Source organism: Muntiacus reevesi, unplaced genomic scaffold (genome assembly GCF_963930625.1).
Source record: "Muntiacus reevesi unplaced genomic scaffold, mMunRee1.1 SCAFFOLD_50, whole genome shotgun sequence".
Lineage (NCBI taxonomy): Eukaryota > Metazoa > Chordata > Mammalia > Artiodactyla > Cervidae > Muntiacus > Muntiacus reevesi.
In genome coordinates, this window is record NW_027077807.1 from 673,214 (window position 1) to 691,725 (window position 18,512).

General features: G+C 37.6%; 1 long non-coding RNA gene across 1 annotated transcript; it reads left to right on the top strand.

Moving 5' to 3' along the window:
• Positions 1–5,840: 5,840 nt before the first annotated feature.
• On the top strand, positions 5,841–17,140 carry LOC136155154 (uncharacterized). The gene is made up of 4 exons (XR_010660695.1): positions 5,841–6,122; positions 7,966–8,096; positions 14,998–15,096; positions 17,045–17,140. It is a non-coding gene; the product is annotated as an uncharacterized lncRNA (long non-coding RNA).
• Positions 17,141–18,512: the final 1,372 nt, after the last annotated feature.

The window sequence follows — 18,512 nt, forward strand, 5'->3', positions numbered from 1 at the left end:
CGACAGCTTTTACAGTCCCAAGCAACCGAAGGTTAGTGAATTGTCTCTTTTGTTTGTAGTTATAATGATAGGTGGTTGTTCTAAGAAAAGAAAATATGTATAATTAGCATGGCGTCATTGAAATAGATGCTCTAGAGAATTGAGACACTTGATAAGCTTTTTCATTAAATTAAGTATAGATTTCAAAAATCTATACTAGTATGATTTCTTCATAACTTTTATGCAATTAAAGCTTATAGAGCCATAAATAGATACCTTACTTCAGTTATCTGTTTACATATAATTTGGCTACTAACAGTTTGTAAATAAGCTATCTCCTTGTGTAATCCATAGTAAAAGTTGATCATATACATTTATCTGTGCTTACTTTACAAACTTCATTAAAATGACAGTAAAAGGGTAAAATGAAAAAGCACAAATACCAGGGAAGGTGACAATAAAATTTGGAGAACTGCAAAGCAGATAAACAAATAATTCTTCTAGATTATGGTAGAGAGCTGACCCCAGAGTGAGCAGTAGGAGGTCACAAAGCAACTCATTTTACACTGTGGAGTCCTGAAAGTTTCCAGAGTTGGTTACACTAGGTACTTCTGGAAATGAGGATTAAAAAGGGGGTTAAAACCATATTTGTCAGCTCTTCAGCTGAAATTTGGTTTTGATCACTACACAGAAGGATGGGGTATAAAAAACCATCCCTTCAGCTATCTGTTTATAGCCACTGAATTTGGGCACTTGTCACTTTGTTTATGGGTAAATAAAAAGAAAACCTACATGGAACTTAAATGAACTATTGCTGAATAAGGAAAAATAGCATGTGGGAGGCTCAGAGAAAATAAAGTATTTCTTCTTAAGTCAACTACAGGATGACCTGTCTCTCTGCAATAAGAGCAAAAAGTGTTGAATAAAAGTCCTCATTGAACAATACAGAATTGTTGCTAGGAAAAATTGGCTCAGTATTTGGGGATATACCAATGCAAAGTTTCTAATATGCAGCCAGATTGAGACTCACATTCCAGATCATACAGGAAAAAAGAAGAGAATGCAAAGAATGAAATATCAACCTAGTGCTTTTTTCTAACTATAATTACTAAAAACATGATGAAGTGCTTGTTGATATTTTAAAATGTTTATGAGATACAAAATAGTATGTACACTTTGATCCCATTTTTTAATATGCACAAACAGTCTTTCAGAAATAATATGAAAAGGCAGGTAACCACTGCTAATACCTCCTTGTTTTCTTAGTTTGGCCAGTTTTGTAATGTTTTTATAGTAGCTGCACAGCTTTTAGAGTGAGAGAAAACTTTTGTATGCGAAACAAATCTGACGTGTCCTTTCATCACCAGCATGCTTCCCAAGTAGCTCGATGGTAAAGAATCCGCCTGCCAGCCCAGGAGACGCAGGTTCTATCACTGGGTCGGGAAGATTCCCTGGAGAACGAAATGGCAACCCACCCCAGTAGTCTTCCCTAGTAAATCCAGTAGAAAGAGACACCTGGTGGACTACCGTCCATGGGGTTGCAAAAGAGTCGGACATGACTTGGCAAGTAAACCACAGCAACAGCACTTACTGCCAGCCCTGAGAATCTGACCGGATAATGAACAGTTCTGTTTGGAGGCAGAAACTTAGTGCAAGCCCATTTACACACAGAGAAGACAACTAATTCTAATGTCAAAAAGTATAATTTTGAAAACAGTGTCTTTTAAGACTCTGGTCATGCATGCCTTGCTTTTTAAATCTCTTAGAAGCTTTGGCTTCAGTACATTTGAATTTGAAATATGTAGAAACATGTACTTGCTAAGTAGTCAAGTTCAGTGTAATAGTCATATTGCTAAAAGTAGTTTAATCTGGATGTTTTAAGTCAGTATGAACCAAATATTTGTAATATACAGACTGTGTCCTTTTTGCAATATTAACTCTTCAGTACTGTTTTTTTCTTTCCAAAATAAAACAAAACTATCTCTTTACTCCTTTTTCAATGTCATTGGCATTGCTGTATGTGGCATTCTGGTTATTATGGCCCCTTTGGGTTTCCAGGGTAGTTTATCTGTGGTGTTTTGTTTTTTTTTCCCCTTGATCAAAATTACTATACTCTATTTTTAAAACTGTTTTTAGAGAGGCAACTTTTGTTTTTTATTGAGCAGCACTGCATTTATATTTTCTTTTTATATATATTTTTTCTGCTTTGAGTATTTGCTGTTGTTTTTCTAGCTTCTTTAGTTATAGTTAGCTTTTATTCACCATCTTTCTTGTATTATGATTTTTACTGTTTGGCTGCATCAACAGGGTTGTTTTTTTTTAAATTTCTAAATCAATATTTACACTTATTTTTTCTACTTGATTGACTCTTTCATGTGTGTTAAATAGCCTTCTTTGCTGTTAGTATTGCTGCACGGGGCTTCTTTTGGTCATCATTTGCCTGGTATAATATACTCACTGTCAGTACATTTCCAAACGTTACCAACATTCTGGCCTCTAGAAATTCCTAAGAAAAATTGTCATTTGTTAATAATAGTTCTCATTATCAGTACAATTATAAGTTTATTGCAGGTTGGGGGCTTGTTTGTGTTTTTTTATCTGTTCAAGATTTCATTTATATCATTGGATTTGGGACCAACTGTCTACCACCATAACCTAGTCTATTCTTGTTTCTTTTTGTTATAAAAATGGCCATATTTTTCATAGCCTTAAGTCGTTACATTTATTCAGTGAATATAAACTAAAAGAAGGTATCATGTCTTATTTAAGAAAGAAAGGTTTTTAATTTTACTGTTTGCTGTTTCTTTATTACTATCAGAAGGAGAAGCTAGAAAATGGAGAAAACGGGATCAGATACTCATAAATTAGTTCACATACAGTACTGAGAAGAAAAGATGTCTGCCAAATAATTTCTCCACCATGAAGCATCTTATAACACTATCTTTGCCCTACCTGCTAACAATTCTGGTTTAAGATCTAGATGCAGGATATAACTCAGATGATATAACTATTGCACTTGATTCAAATCTCAGAAGTTCCAAGAGGGTACATGAGGCAACCAGTCCTACCACTTTCTTTTGTATTCTATAGGTTATTTACTGACAAATGTATACCATTTGGGGGGGAGGGGCCCCAAAAGATGGGAGCTATAAGGAAAATTGTGGCATGATTTAATAGTCTCTAGAAAATAGCCAATGAGAAATAGTTTTTAAAATCCCATGCAGAGTACTCTTTTAACTCATTAATAAAGAGACAACCCAACTTACAAATGGGCTAAAGATTTGAATACACATTTCACCAGAAAAATTCATAGGAATGGCTAATAAGCACATGAAAATAGGCTCGACATCATTGGATGTTAAGGAAGTCAAGTTAAAACCACAATGCTATATCACTCTATACTCACTAGGATGGCTGTAATCATGAGGAAAACAATAAGCATTGGCACGGATGTGGATAAATAGAAGCTGTCATATGTTGCTGATGGGAATGTAAAATGGTTCAGCCACTTGGAAAAGTTTGGCAGTTATCTAAAGTATTAAAGGTATAGTTACCATATGACCCAGCAATTCCACTTCTAGCTATCTAAGAGAAATGAGCACATATGTCCACACAGAGACTTTAATTTGAATATTCATGGAAGTATTATTCACAGTAGCCCAAAAATAGAAAAATGCAAAAGTGTATCAACTGGTAAATCAATAAATAAAATGTATACCGTTACAATGTAATACTACTCGGCAATTAAAAGGAACAAATTGTTGACACACACTATAACTGAGGTGAACCTCAAAAACATTATACTGAGTAAAAGTAGCTAGACATGTAAGTCCGTATATTCCATTTACAATAAACGTACAGAAAAGACGAGTTTACAGAGCAGAGTCATAGTTACTTGGAGCTGTGAGTGGGAATGGGGATTACCTATAAATGAGCATGAAGGATCTTTTTAGAATGATGAAAATGGTCTAAAACTGAAATATAGTGATTCTTGGTAAGTTTATTCAATGTCATTGAGTTGTACACTTAAAGTGGGTGAATTGTCTTAAAGGCATTTTAAATCCAACGTAACCAAAGCACAACTAATGATGGTCTCCTCCTAAGTCCTCCTTGTGACCCCCACATCCTCCAAATCCTCCTTCTCCTTTAGTATTATCTGTCTCCATGAATGGTACCACCATTATTCAGCTGTGTGAGCTAAGAAACAGAAGAGTAGTTTGTGACCCCAGATCTCTTCTTCCACTCACTGTATCCAGTCTGTCGTGCAGTCCTTCAGGTTGACCTCTGTCTCCAAGCATCAGTGCTTCCCTGGGTGTAAAGGACTGTCATCTCCCACTTACTTTAATATTTAGTCTGCAAGTTGATCTCTTGTGTTTCCCATCTTCTTAGACCATTCAAAATTTGAGTTTAAACGATCAGAATACATGCACCTTTTTCCTTTAGAGTATTGGTTATGTGGGGGCATGAGTGCCATCTGAGAATCACACTAAAATTCAACAAAATCATTAAGTTCCTTTTTTTAACCATCTCTCTGTTCTACTCTTCACACTGTAGTTCTTTGATATCCTAGAGCAAACCACGTTTCTCCCATCACAGCTCCTTTGCATATGGTCTCTATTTCCCTAAATTTTTGCATGTGGTCTCTGTTTCCTTCATCCTCTGCCATATCCCGTTTCCTAGAACTCCTGTTTATATTTTAGATCTCAGTCCAAACAATACTTCCTAAGAGAGCACTTCCCCTGACTCCCACAATGTCTGATGTCCCTCTGTTATGTATCCTTATAAGCAACTTGTGCTCTTTTTTCAGAGTGCTTGTCGAAGTGTTTAACTTTACTGTTGTTTCTTTCATTATTTGATAGCATCCCTGACTAGACTAAATCTGGAAGAGTGCGTTGAACGATGCCTGGGTTTGTCAGTACTGTGTTCTCCAGCCCTATTGCAAGTAACTGACATAGCACATACTCAATAATTACTTTTATATTGACATCTTCAGTGATGTCAGTGTCAAATCTTTGTAGATTTAGTGCTCGTTGATTCATTTTTTCTCTTCACTGACTTTGTATTCTCTGCTTTAGATGATTTTGTTGAATTTTGTGGTATCACTTTCCCAAGGTACTGTTTTTTCTTGTTTCTGAATTATTGGGACTACTTCTCTTTTGCCTATGTATAACTTACACTTGTTTATTGATGGAAATAGTATATGTAAATTATTTTAAAGTCACATTTTAAATGGTCTAGGAAAGCTTTATGTTTAAATAAATTCCAGTGGAAGCCATTTTGTAACATAGTTTTCCATTATTATGTCGCAATTTTTAATGTGTAATTTTTAATTTTGCCTATAATGTTCCTAGAGGAGGCACACTGGTAATTGTTTCTATAAAAGATACTTGATTATTTTCTTTCTTTGATTCTGTGGTGATAGTTTTCAAAGTGACTGCTTTGTACTAGATATAATCTGTCTTGAAATTACTGCTTTTACTGGATATAATCTTGCCCTTTCACTTTACCTAACAGATGGTGGTTACATTAGAAAAGGTTTTGGTTTTATTCATATTAGAATCTAAGAGCTTATCTGTTGGTTTCATATTACTTTTATTAGCAGATGTATATAAAAATATATGTGTGTGTAAGTATAAATATACTTACATAGAAGGTATTTATAAGCTATAGTAACTGCTATATTTGCAGCTCTATTAAATACCAGAACCATGTGACCTTGCGGAAAAGACAGTTATTTGCTCTAGTTGGGTTATGTCCCCGATAGTGATGTGAGCACAGCTGGTGGAGGATGGTGTTTCTGTGGGTCTCAGAAAACCCTTTGCCTTGTGCAGCCCTAGTGTTCGAGGGACGCACTTCACTTTGCTGTGACCGAGACAGGCAGCTGACAGCCCGCTGGAGGCTATGGAGTGCAGCTCCGTGCTTTTGTGAACCTGTGTCATTGAGGCCTTCAGAGCTTTAGAGCAAGAAAGAAGGAAAGCTGTGGGCTGAGAAAGCATGCACCGTTTTTGTATGTATTGATGTTAACTCCATATTAACAGAGGTCATCTCAGAGCAAGCATGAAGCTGGCTCACATGAAGCCGAACGGCAGAATGAAGGTCAAGGAGTGGCAGAAATCAACATGGCAACTGTGGGTAGCGGTCAGGTAAATAGATTATTTTATTAATTTCTTTTCTAGTTAACTATGTAAATATTTTAAAAGAAATACTGAGTGAGATGATTCTCACATGACCTGTTTCCTTCCTAAATGGATATCTCCAGAAGAATTCAGTACTAAAATGCTATGTCATTTTTCTTTATTATATTTAACTATGAAGCTTTCAAATTTCCAAGTATATTTTATAGCTCTAAAGTATGTGTCTCTGTTTTAGCCTAAAATGATTAATGTGAGTGGAGTTTCTTTGAAAAATAAATACTAAGCTGCATTTTGGTCATATGTGATTTGACCTAGTTATTACTGCTTGCATTGAATAGATTTGCTCTTTCTCTGTGGCATTCTAAGATATTTTTGTGTTTTTTAAAAAAATCATAAAGAGTTAATATTTTCATCTTCAGTTGTATTCCAGGATTATAGAAACCTAGCATTTAAATAAACAATTCTAATGCCCATTAAAATAAAAGTAAATAAATACCCTAGTCATATTTACTATTATCATCTTTAGCAAAATTATGGAAGACAATTTTTTAAAATGTAGAACATTATCTTGTTGTGCTGCCATCAGTTTTCTATTAGAGTTTGATTGGAATGTATCCTAATGAGTATTTTTCTTTGGAGTGTTCTGTATTCTCCACATTTTTTCAAGCAATATTTTATGTTTTAAATGAATGATTTTTTAAAATACAGTTTCAACTAAGTTGATTTTAAGGAAATTTTCTTACTGTTGATATAAAATATTCCTTTAGTGCCTATAGATTACTTTTAATGATACTATTTATTTGTTCTATTAGTTCATTAAAATTTAAAGCTTAAAATGTCTCATACTTAATTTAAATATTTAAATTTACCACATTTAAACAAAAATATACTTCATTTTAATATTACTGGTCCACATTGTACTGGATAATACTCTACAGATGGTAAATTAGGGCAAAAAAAATTATATTCCAATAGTACATTTGGGTTCTTTGTCTACTACTTAGGGAGTTCTCTGGGATTATCATGTGTTCCTACACATATGTAGAAAGAAGTTCTGTCTTCTTGACAAAAATCTTTTTTTTTTGCTTTAGGATTAAGACCCACTATTAATACTTTGGGGTCATATTTCAATTATTATATCCTTTAAAGCCTCACCTAGCCAATAAGCTCAATATTTATTTTTTTAATTGAATTCTTATCTCATTTCTTATATCAGAATTTAACTCTGAATATATTAGATTTAATGTCAAAGATGAAAACTTTAAAAAACAGTTTACTTATTTACCTATGTTGTGTCTTAGTCGTGGCATGTGAGATCTTCTTCCCTGCGGCATGCGGGATCTTCTGTTACGCCGTGCAGGCCCAGAAGTCGTGGCCCTCGGACTTAGTTGCCTTGCAGTATGTGGGATCTTAGTTCCCAGACCAGGGGTCAAACTCGCATCCCCTGCATTAGAAGGCAGATTCTTAATCACTGAATCACCAGGGAAGTCCCCCAAATGAAAACTGTTAGAAATATTAAAAGTTAAGGAAATGAGCATAGAGTTTTTATAATCATGAAGTGAGTAGGAAACCATAAAAGAACCATAGGCTTCATTTAAAAATGTAAGACTTTAGTGTGCGATAAAATCATAACAAACTTACAAGACAAAAACCAAAATCACATTAATGACGCTACAGCTACTTCCAGATCTTAATGTAGATAAGAGGTGTGTCTGTGAGACTGTGATCCAGTTATGCCAAAATCCCTTTACCTGTCAGACTCTTGGGGTTTGTTCATTTCTTTTGTTATTTGCTCCAGAGACAAAACAGTTGACACTAACAAAACTGAAAATAATCTCTTTGACTTTCTCAGAATCACAGTAATATGATCCATCAAGCTCCTGCCCTAGTGCCCTTGGGGAAGGAAGTTCATTGTACCTCACCTGGTTTCCTGCCCACAGCCACTCTGCCAGAATGATCTTTCACGAGTAAATCACCCTCTTGGTAAAATCCTTTGTTGGCATCCATTGATTCTCAGAAAAAGACAAGCCTTACTACGACCTGTATAACCTGGCTCCTGCCTAAACTTGCCAGCTGTCTGTCACCCTTTGCTCTCAGCACGCCTGCCACGCTGGCCCTTCAGGACTTCCCCTTGACGGCTTCCTCTGCTGCAGCCTGCACACCATCTGCCCATTCCCTCTTGTGCCTTCTCATCCCACTTCACTCAGTTAACAGCAGTTTGTGTGTGTCTGAACTTTAGCGTGATTTCTCTCAAGAGGCTTGAACTGTTCACATCCCATTACAGGCTGTCCTCGCTTGTTCTTCTCACCTTGAAGACCACATTTGCAGTTTTATATTTATTTATGTGGTTATTTCTGTTCTCCCTACTAAATTGTAAGCTCCAGAAAGACAAAGATTCTTTCCAGTTTTATTCATTTTTATATCCCCACAGTCCCTGATAAATAAATAGTAGATAATAGCAATGAATATATGTAGGTTGGAAGGGATAACTAACATCCCTTCTAGAAAGAGGGATTTTTGATCTGTGATTAATCTCCCTTGAATGTTAAATGAAAAGAGAAAGCTAGAAATAAATTATATGGGCTAGATCCCTACTTGCTTAGTATATAACTTTATGTGTAATTCATTTATGAATCGATCTCAGCTTTTCCATTTAATGTTTAGAACCAGATCTCTAGTGAGACAACCAGTAAGTAGTGATGAAGTTCAAACAAGACTGGGAAAGAGATGAAATGGTAGGAGAACCTTTTCCACTGCCAATAATATGTTTTTAAGCCTGTTATTATGGAAAATTTCAAATATATACAGAGGCAAACAGAGTAATAGAGTAATCTGCAGGTACCCTATATACTTTGTCCTCTGATTTTATTTTTGGAAAAGATCCCAGACATCATCATTTTTTGCTTAAATATTAAATACTTCACTGTGTATTTACAGAATATAACATTTTTTTAATTGAAATGTAGTTGATTCCTAACATTGTTAGTTTCAGGTATACAGCAAAGTGATTCAGTTATATTGTATTTTTCCAATTCTTTTCCATTTTAGGTTATTACAAGATATTGAATAAAATTCGCTAGGGCTTCCCAGGTGGTGCTAGTGGTAAAGAACTTGCCTGCCAGTGCAGGAGACAAAAGAGCTGCGGGTTTGATCCCTGGGTTGGGTAGATCTCGAGGGCATGGCAACCCACTTCAGTGTTGTTGCCTAGAGAATCCCACGGACAGAGGAGCCTGGCGGGCTATGGTCCATAGGGTCACAAAGAGTTGGATGTGACTGAAGCGACTTAGCATGCACACATGCACATACTATAAAGTAAATCCTTGTTTATTTTATATATATCAAAGTGTATGTATCTGTTAATCCCATACTCCTAATTTATCCCTCCTCCCATTTCCCCTTTAATAACTATAAGTTTGTTTTCTGTGTCTAAGAATACTTTCTTTTAAATTGAAAATACAGTTGATTTACATTATTGTGTTAGTTTTAGCTCTACAGCAAAGTGATTCAGTAACATATACATATTTTTTGGATTATTTATATCTGTTGATCCCATACCTTTAATTTGTCCTTCTCTGTCATCTGTGGTAACCGTAAGTTTGTTTTCTGTGTCTGTGAGTCTATTTCTGTTTTGTGTGTAGATATATTTGTATTATTTTTTAGACTGTACATATAAGTGATCTCATATAATGTCTGTCTTTGTCTGACTCCCTCACTTAGTATGGCATTCTCTAGCTCCATCCATGGTGCTGCAAGTGGCAGTATTTCATTCTTTTTTGTGACTTCTTAAACCATTGTATCTTCTTAAAACCATCATCTGTTGATGGGTACTTGGGTTCTTTCCAGGTCTTGGTTAATATAAATAGTGTTGCTGTGAACATTTGGGTGCATTTATCTTTTCAGATTAGAGTTTTCATCTTTTTTGGATTTATGCCCAGGAGTGAGATTGCTGGATCATGTGGTAACTCTATTTTTAGTTTTTTAAGAAACCTCCATACCGGTTTTCATTGTGGCTGTACCAATTTATATTCCCACTAACAGTGTAGAAGGATTTCCTTTTCTCCACATGCTCTCCAGACTTTTTGCTTTGATGGTGGCCATTTTTAATTTGAATTTCTCAGTAATCAGTGATGTTGAGCATCTTTTCATGATTTGTTGGCTATCTGTATGCCTTTTGAAGGAATGTCTGTTTAGGTCTTCTGTCCATCCTTTGATTTTTGTTGCTTTTATTTTTTATTTTTATTTTTTTGATACTGAGTTGTATGAGCTGTTTGTACATTTTGGATATTGACTGTCAATCAAATATTTTCTCCCAGTCTGTAGGCTGTGTTTCTGTTTTGTTGATAGTTTTCTTTACTGGAAAAAAATCTTTTAAGTTTGACTAGGTCCCGTTTATTTATTTTTGCTTTTATTTGTTTTCCCTTGGGAGACTGATCTAAGAAAATATTGCTATAATTTGAGACTATGAGACTATTTTGCCTATGTTTTCTTCCAGAAGTTTTATGGTATCATGTCTTATACTTATGTCTTTAAAACAATTTGAGGGATTTTGGGGGCTTGTTTGTTTATGGTGTGAGGGTGTGTGCTGACTTCACTGATTTACATGTAGCTGTCCAGCTTTCCTAGTGTCACTGGCTGAAAAGACCGTCTCTTCTCCGTTGTGTGTTCTTATCTCCTTTGTCAAGGATTAACTGACTGTAGGTATGTGGGTTTACTTCTGGGTTCTCTATCCTGTTCTTTTGGTCTGTGTGTCTATCTGTCATGTTTCTGTACAAATGCCATGCTGTTTTGATTACTGTAGCTTGGTAGTATTGTCCGAAGTCCCAAAGCACTCTGCAGATTTAATGCAATTCCTGTCAAGATGCCTATGACATTTTTCACAGAACTAGAACAAATAATACTAAAATTTCTATGGAACTACAAAAGGCCCAGAATTGCTAAAGCAGTCCTGCAGCCAGAGGACACCTAGAATACATAACTATTATGCCATTATTACACTCCCAAAGAAACTAACAGTAGTTCCTCGGTAGCATCAGATTTCAAATTTGCAGTTGCTTCGTAAATGTCATAATTTTTAAATTTATTTGACACAAGGGCCAGATAAAGTTCATGCACAGAGATTGGTTAGTGTGTCTTTGAAATTTCTTTTAATCTATAGATTTCTTCTTTGTCTCTTAGATTTTTGCTGTATATTTATTGAATAACCAAAGTTATTTGTCTTCTCAAGTTTTCCATAGTCTGAATTTTGCTAGGAACATCTGCATGGTGAAGTTTGACCTATCTCTCTGTCTTCTGTATTCCCTGTAAATTGGTATTGGGTCTAGCAATGTGATCAGATTTGGTCTCAGGCCCTCATTCTATGCCTGAGACTTTCATAGGTAGCATAGTGGTCTTCCACCAGAAAGCACATAACATCTTTTTGTGATATTCACAGCATTTATACTTAATGTCTACCTTTATTAATTCACTAAGGGTTGTAGAATTAGCTGTAGTACTTTAATAAAGAGAAACTTCTCATCTACTGTTGGGCCACTTCCGTGTACCATCTGTATGAAAAAAGGCAAGGTGAGGAGGGTGCTTGCTTCTTTTGCTTCTTCTCCCTCTTACACAGTTTCACAGAGAGTTGGAGACTGTTGCTACCTTTATGGTGAACTTCTTAGAGTCACTTTGTTTTGTTTTGTTTTCTCAGAAAAATACTGTTTTTTGAGTCCCTTCCTAAAGTGAGCAAGTAGATAATAGAAGAGGGATTTGTACCCAGCAAGTGTAGTTGAAATTGACTGTGTCCCAGCTGTACTGATTGAACTGCCAGGCATAGTCCTTCTTGGGCCCCTCGGCACACATTTGAGTGCCTCTGATGGCAGTGGATATTGAAAGGTGGATAAAGGAGGACCAGAAGATAGAGAAGTGCTTGATTCTAATGTGTGTTGAAAAGGAGATGCAGGTCAGAAGCAACAGTTAGAACCAGACATGAAACAACAGACTGGTTAAAAATCTAGAAAGGAGTACATCAAGGCTGTATATTGTCACCCTGCTTATTTAACTTATATGCAGAGTACATCATGAGAAATGCCAGGCTAGGAGACTCACAAGCTGGAATCAGGATTGTTGGAAGGAATATCAGCAACCTCAGATATGCAGATGATACCACTCTAATGGCTGAAAGTGAAGAGGAACTAAAGAACCGCTTGATGAAGGTGAAAGAGGAGAGTGAAAAGGCTGGCTTAATATTCAACATTCAAAGAATGAAGATCATGGCATCCTGTCTTATCATTTCATGGCAAGTCGATGGGAAAAGTGGGAACAGTGGCAGATGTTATTTTCTTGGGTTCCAAAATCACTGCGAATGGTGACTGCAGCCATGAAATTAAAAGACACTTGCTCCTTGGGTGAAAAGCTATGACCAACCTAGACAGCATATTAAAAAGCAGAGGCGTCACTTTGCTGACAAAGGTTCATATAGTCAAAGCTATGGTTTTTCTAGTAGTCATATACGGATGAGAGATTTGGACTGTAAAGAAGGCTGAGCAGTGAAGAATTGATGCTTTTGAACTGTGGTGTTGGAGAGGACTCTTGAGAGTCCCATGGACTACAGGGAGATCAAACCAGTCAATAGTAAATGAAATCAACCCTGAATATTCATTGGAAGAACTGATCCGGAAGCTCCAATACTTTGGCCACCTGATGCAAAGAGGCAAGTCATTGAAAAAGACCCTGATGCTGGGAAAGATTGAGCACAAGAGGAGAAGGGGGCAAAGGAGGATGAGATTGTTGGATGGCATCACCAACTCAAAGGACATGAGTTTGAGTAAACTCCAGGAGATAGTGAAGGACAGCTTGGCATGCTGCAGTCCATGGGGTCACAGAGAGTCAGACTTGGCTTAGCGACCGAACAACGATAACCATTTCTTACAGGTTACTGCTTCTCTGGTCCCTCTGAAGGATGTTGGTGCAGACTTAATCATAATAAAAAGGCCCAGGAAAGATTCTCAAGACTCAAGTTCTGGCTTATAGGTAGTATGGGTATGGGAATGTTCTCTTGGAATCTCCTTATAATAAATCCATCTAGGTTTCTAGCTAGAGAGTTTGGGAGAGCAGAGTGGAGAGTGTCCCAAAATCAAGAATCTATATAGAAAGATACTAAGTCTGAAGCTTAAAGGTGATTGATGTCTACACTGAAATGAATGTCAGAACATGTTTCATCGTAGACATGGGTTTTTCCTTGCTTTGTAATGTAACCTCTTGTTTCTCTTCTGTTTCAAACAATATGTTAGTTATCTATTGCTGCCTGACAAATTTAGCAGCTTAAATCAGCAACCATTTATTGTCTTTGTAGGTCAGGAATCCTGGTGCAGCTTAGCTGAGTGCCTCTGGTTCAGGGTCTCTCATAGGCTGCAGTCGCCATGTTGGCTGGGGCCACAGTCATTTCAAGATTTGATGAGGGGAGGATCTGCTTCTAAACTCACCATATGACTGTTAGCAGGCCTGAGATGTCCAGGCTGTCGGCCAGTGGTATCATTTCTTGCCACCAAGGCCTCTGCAAAGAGCAGTTCATAGTGTAGTATCTGGCAATCCCTCAGAGAAGAACAAGAGAGGGTGTCCAGGATGGAAGCCACAGTTTTTGTAAACTTATCTTGAAAGTGACTTCTCATCATATCTATAGCAGTCTGTTCGCTAAAAGCCTTACACAAAATCTGGCCTACACTTAACCACAGGAGTAGTTCACAAGGTGGTGAATTCTAGAAGACAAGGCTCCTTACGGGTTGTGTTACATCCTCACCACCAGAAACAAAGTATTTAGATATCCTTAAAGACAGTATGCTTGCTTCAGCATAAGGAGTCATTCATTTCCTCCTGTAGATCAAAAGCAGCCCTTTGCCAAAATTTCCTTAAAAGTCTCCCACCTGCTCTCTTTATCTTGAGTCTTGGTCCCTCAACTCCATCCTCCTTATTGCAATCAGAAGAAGCTCTTAATCTCCAAGTGAGTCAGTTTCTCTGTGTCTCTCTCTCTCTCTCTCTCTCTCTCTCTCTCTCTCTCTCTCTCTCTCTCTCTCTCTCTCTCTCTCACAGGCACACACACACGTACACATTCTTTGTGACCTGTGCTTAGGGCCTCTGCCTCATCTGGGCTGCTGTGTGGCTGACCCTCCTCTTTTTTAAGGAGACACCTCTCTGTCGTTCACAGTCAGACAGCCCTTTACTCTACAATCCTGAGCTGAGTGCCCGCCACTCCTGTCTGCACACCTGCGCTCGTCACGGCACTGTGTGTTTACATGTTGAGCAACCTGTCCAGGCTCCATATGCAGCGAGGGTGGGGGTGTCTTACTCACTTACATTCCTACAGACTAGCATTGCACCAAGAAAGGACAGAAATGGTATGGACATAACAAGCAGAAGATGCTAAGAAGAGGTGGCAAGAATACACAGAAGAAGTGCACAAAAAAGACCTTCATGACCCAGATGACCACGATGGTGTGGTCACTCACCTAGAGCCAGACATCCTGGAGTGTGAAGTCTAGTGGGCCTTGGGAAGCATTTCATCACTCAATGGGGCTTTCTTCCAGCCAGTGTATATTTAGCTGAATATGGTTTCATGCCTTTTGATTTGGGAAAGAATATTACTCTTAGAATGTCTTCAGTGTTTGGTTTCTTCTACATTGTACTTTGTCTTTTACAACAGTTTTTTTTTTTTCCTCCTTCAGTCTTTCTCTAAATTCTACTCAAGTTTATAGATAAAAATACTCATTTTGAGCAGTTATAAATGTTCACACTTTAATGGTATATTTAGCTATTTACCCTAAAGACAGTTCATTTGGAGTATCTTAGCATGAAGCTAGCTATATTTATCTATAATCTAAATTATACTGTCTATAATTTGCTTAATTTCTAGGGGTCAAGTACACGAATAGATCATGAAACAGCCAGTGTTTTGAGCTCTAGTAGCACACATTAAGCTCCTTGAAGGCTGACCAGTCATCTGGGAACCAAGGTAACGGATTATAGAGTCTTGTCGCTAGAACTCTGAGTGCTCTACTAAAACATTCTTCATGCTTCTTTTAATTTTGGCTTAAGTATTCTTTTGTTTCCATCATCGCAGTCTCTTAAAGAAATGACAGCCAGGTCTCTGCAAGCATCCTGAGGTGCAGCCCACAGCTGGCTCGCCCCCCTGAGCTCTCCCCTCCCCGTGACTTTCTGCCTGGCTGCCCAGGCTGCAGTGGTGCAGCCCTCCACTTCCCACCCTGCTGCACAGTGACCCTCAGGGTCCTCGCCAGCCTGCAGAGCTCTTCTTGGGCTTTCCTTCTTTACAGAGCGTTTTCTGACCCAGGGCCCTCGCGCCTGCCCATGCAGTCTGTGTCTGCCTCCTTTGAAGCACTACATTTGGAGCACGGGGACTATTTTTTAAACGGTATATTTTCCATTACATCTAAATACTTCCTTGTTTTCATAGCATATTCTACATACTCTTTCTTTACTTTAGTAATATAATGGCTCTGAGGAAAAGCATTACATAACTAATGTCGATATAAGAAATGAATTTTAGAGTAGCAGTGATATTATTAATATAAAACTTAATCCTTTTAGTAACTCACAATAGTTACTACTTGGGATCACTAATATGCCAGTAACTGCTAAGACTTGTATGTAAACTATCTCTGATCTTTTCCAAAACCCTTTGAATGTGTTATTCTTGCCCCTCTTTTAAGTGAGAATACTAAAGCCAAAAAGATGGTAATTAAATTAGAATTCCACCCCAGTCTGTCCAACACGAGTAGTTTTTACTGTAAAGAAAACCTTTAATATATAAGAGTACTATTGCTTGAAAACTGGCAGCTTGAATACCATTTCCTTTTGGAGTGATTTTTGCATGATAATATTAAGACCTTACTACATTTTTGAATGCCAGCTACTGTCCTGTATACATGTGTGACTTTAGTTAATCTTCACAAAGAAAACCCTATTAGGTAAATTACTCTGTTTGGCAGCTGAGACAGCTGGACCTCAGAGAACTCTGATAACCTGCTTGTGTCACACAGCTCACTTGCAAATAGTAGGACATTACCAGAAGAGTCTCAAGGTGGCTAAAGTTGCCCCTGGTTTGGAACCACTAATTTATAGATATGATGCATTTCTATAATAGCCTCAACTTTCACACAGTAGCTCTTGCTTTTAAAAAATGCGGTTGATCACAGGACAGGATGACTGGGTGCTATTTCCTGTTTCTGATCTGCTTCTGAGTAAATTCTTGGAATTTACAGGAAGGGAGTAATGATGCTTACCAGCTGCTTAAAAAAAATTAAATAAGAATATTGACTTTGTATCTCTATATGATCAGGGATCATCCCTATATGATCCCTTTATGAGAAAATACTTTTACATGTATAAGGGAGATATCATAATTTTAACAATATTATAATCTGGTGACGGTTAGCAATTGCTTAGAACCAGTACTTAGTAAATAGTAATTGCTAAAAAACATTTTACTGATTATGGTTGTAGATTTTAAAAAGTAAAATTTTTAATTGTGTAAAGAATTTTAGATAAACCACATTTCTTGCTCTGTATGTGTTGGTAGGTGTGTGTGTGTGTGGTGGGTGGGGGAGATGTGAGAAAGAGAAAAATCAGTTGATTGTCTTTCATTATGATAACAGATTTTCACCCACTGATCCAGATAATAGCAGTTTAGGTATGCAAGAACCTACTGTCTCCTTATGACTATATACTACCACTACTAATATTTACTCATAAAGAAGATGGTGATAATGATTATAGCAATATGGATTTTGAAATAACGCTCATTACTTCATCCTGGAAAGAGATTTTTGTTTTTGTTTCTGTTTTTGTTTGAGTTACAGCTAATATCCCATTCATCACTTCATTGGTGTTGGCTTTTGGCTATTAAAGTCATAATTTTGTTTCTAAACTCATTTGGCCCACAGGTGGAAATGGTGTATTCATTGTTGTCAATGCTTGGTACTCATGATAAGGATGATATGTCGTGAACTTTGCTAGCTATGTCTAGCTCCCAAGACAGCTGTATATCCATGCGACAGTCTGGATGTCTTCCTCTCCTCATCCAGCTTTTACACGGCAATGACAAAGACTCTGTGTTGTTGAGCAATTCCTGGGGCGGTAAAGAGGCTCTGGCCAGGGCCAGTGCAGCACTCCACAACATCATTCACTCACAGCCTGATGACAAGAGAGGCAGGCGTGAAATCCGAGTCCTTCATCTTTTGGAACAGATACGAGCTTACTGTGAAACCTGTTGGGAGTGGCAAGAAGCCCATGAACAAGGCATGGACCAGGACAAAAATCCAAGTATGTTCCATATGGTGCATGTGACAAAGCAAATGTAAAAGTTTTTGAAATGAAAAGTTTTTTAATTAGGACGGTGTCTTTATGAATCAGAGTGGGAAATTCATATTAGCCACCTGCACCGCTCACATAGTTTAAAGCTTAATTTCTCTATTTCCCTAGGAAAAAAAGTTAGCAAAGGGAAATGTTGTGTGCACTACAGTACAACCAGAAAATAACAGAAAATCAAAGTAGACTTAAACAGTCATAGCATAGTTGATCTAGAAAGAACTTGAGCGATTATGTTCTCCTTCTCTTGAGATTAAGCTCAGGAAAGTGACTTTACGTAAGTTCCTTCAGCTGTGAGTGACCAAGCCATTCTCTTATATTTGCATATCGCTTTACTCAGTGGATGCAGAGCTGTGTTATATCTGTTATTTGATCCTTAGAACAGCCTTGTGAAGTAGGAAGAGAAGATATTATCATCTTCATTTTACAGATGAAGAGACTGAGGTTCAGAGAGGCCAAAAGACTTGCCTGTGGCTTCACAGGTAGTGGGTGGGGGATCCAGGGCCAGAGGCCAGACCCCCTGACCCTCAGCCCAGTGTCCTTCCCACTTCACTGCCTGTCTTCAGGCCTTGGGGCCCCAGCTGCTGGGGTGATCAGCCACCCAGCTCTTTTCTCAGGGAGAAACCCTCTCCCCCAGGAGCAGGGATCATGGGAGTTGGGACCCTTGAGGAGATAAGTTACTTCATTCCTATGGGAAGAACCAAAAGCAGTAAGTATATAAGGTAAGACCTCCTTTCACCTGGTAAGAACCCACACATAGACATACACACAGCAAAGGACTATCGAGTCAGTATCTTGATTGGGGGAGCAGGAGAAAGACTGATGATGAGAACTTGATCTATAAAGATTTAGTAGATTTCTCTTAGGGTTAGGTATAAAGGTGAATTTATTTAAAATTAAAAAATTTTCAACAGTAAGAATATAGCAGAAATGTCCTTTCTGTTTGTCCTAGGGCTAGGGAGAATTAATAAGTTGCTTTACTGGGAGAACATTATCTTTCTGGATTGTTTTCTTTGGCTGTCCACAATTATGTAATGACTTGTA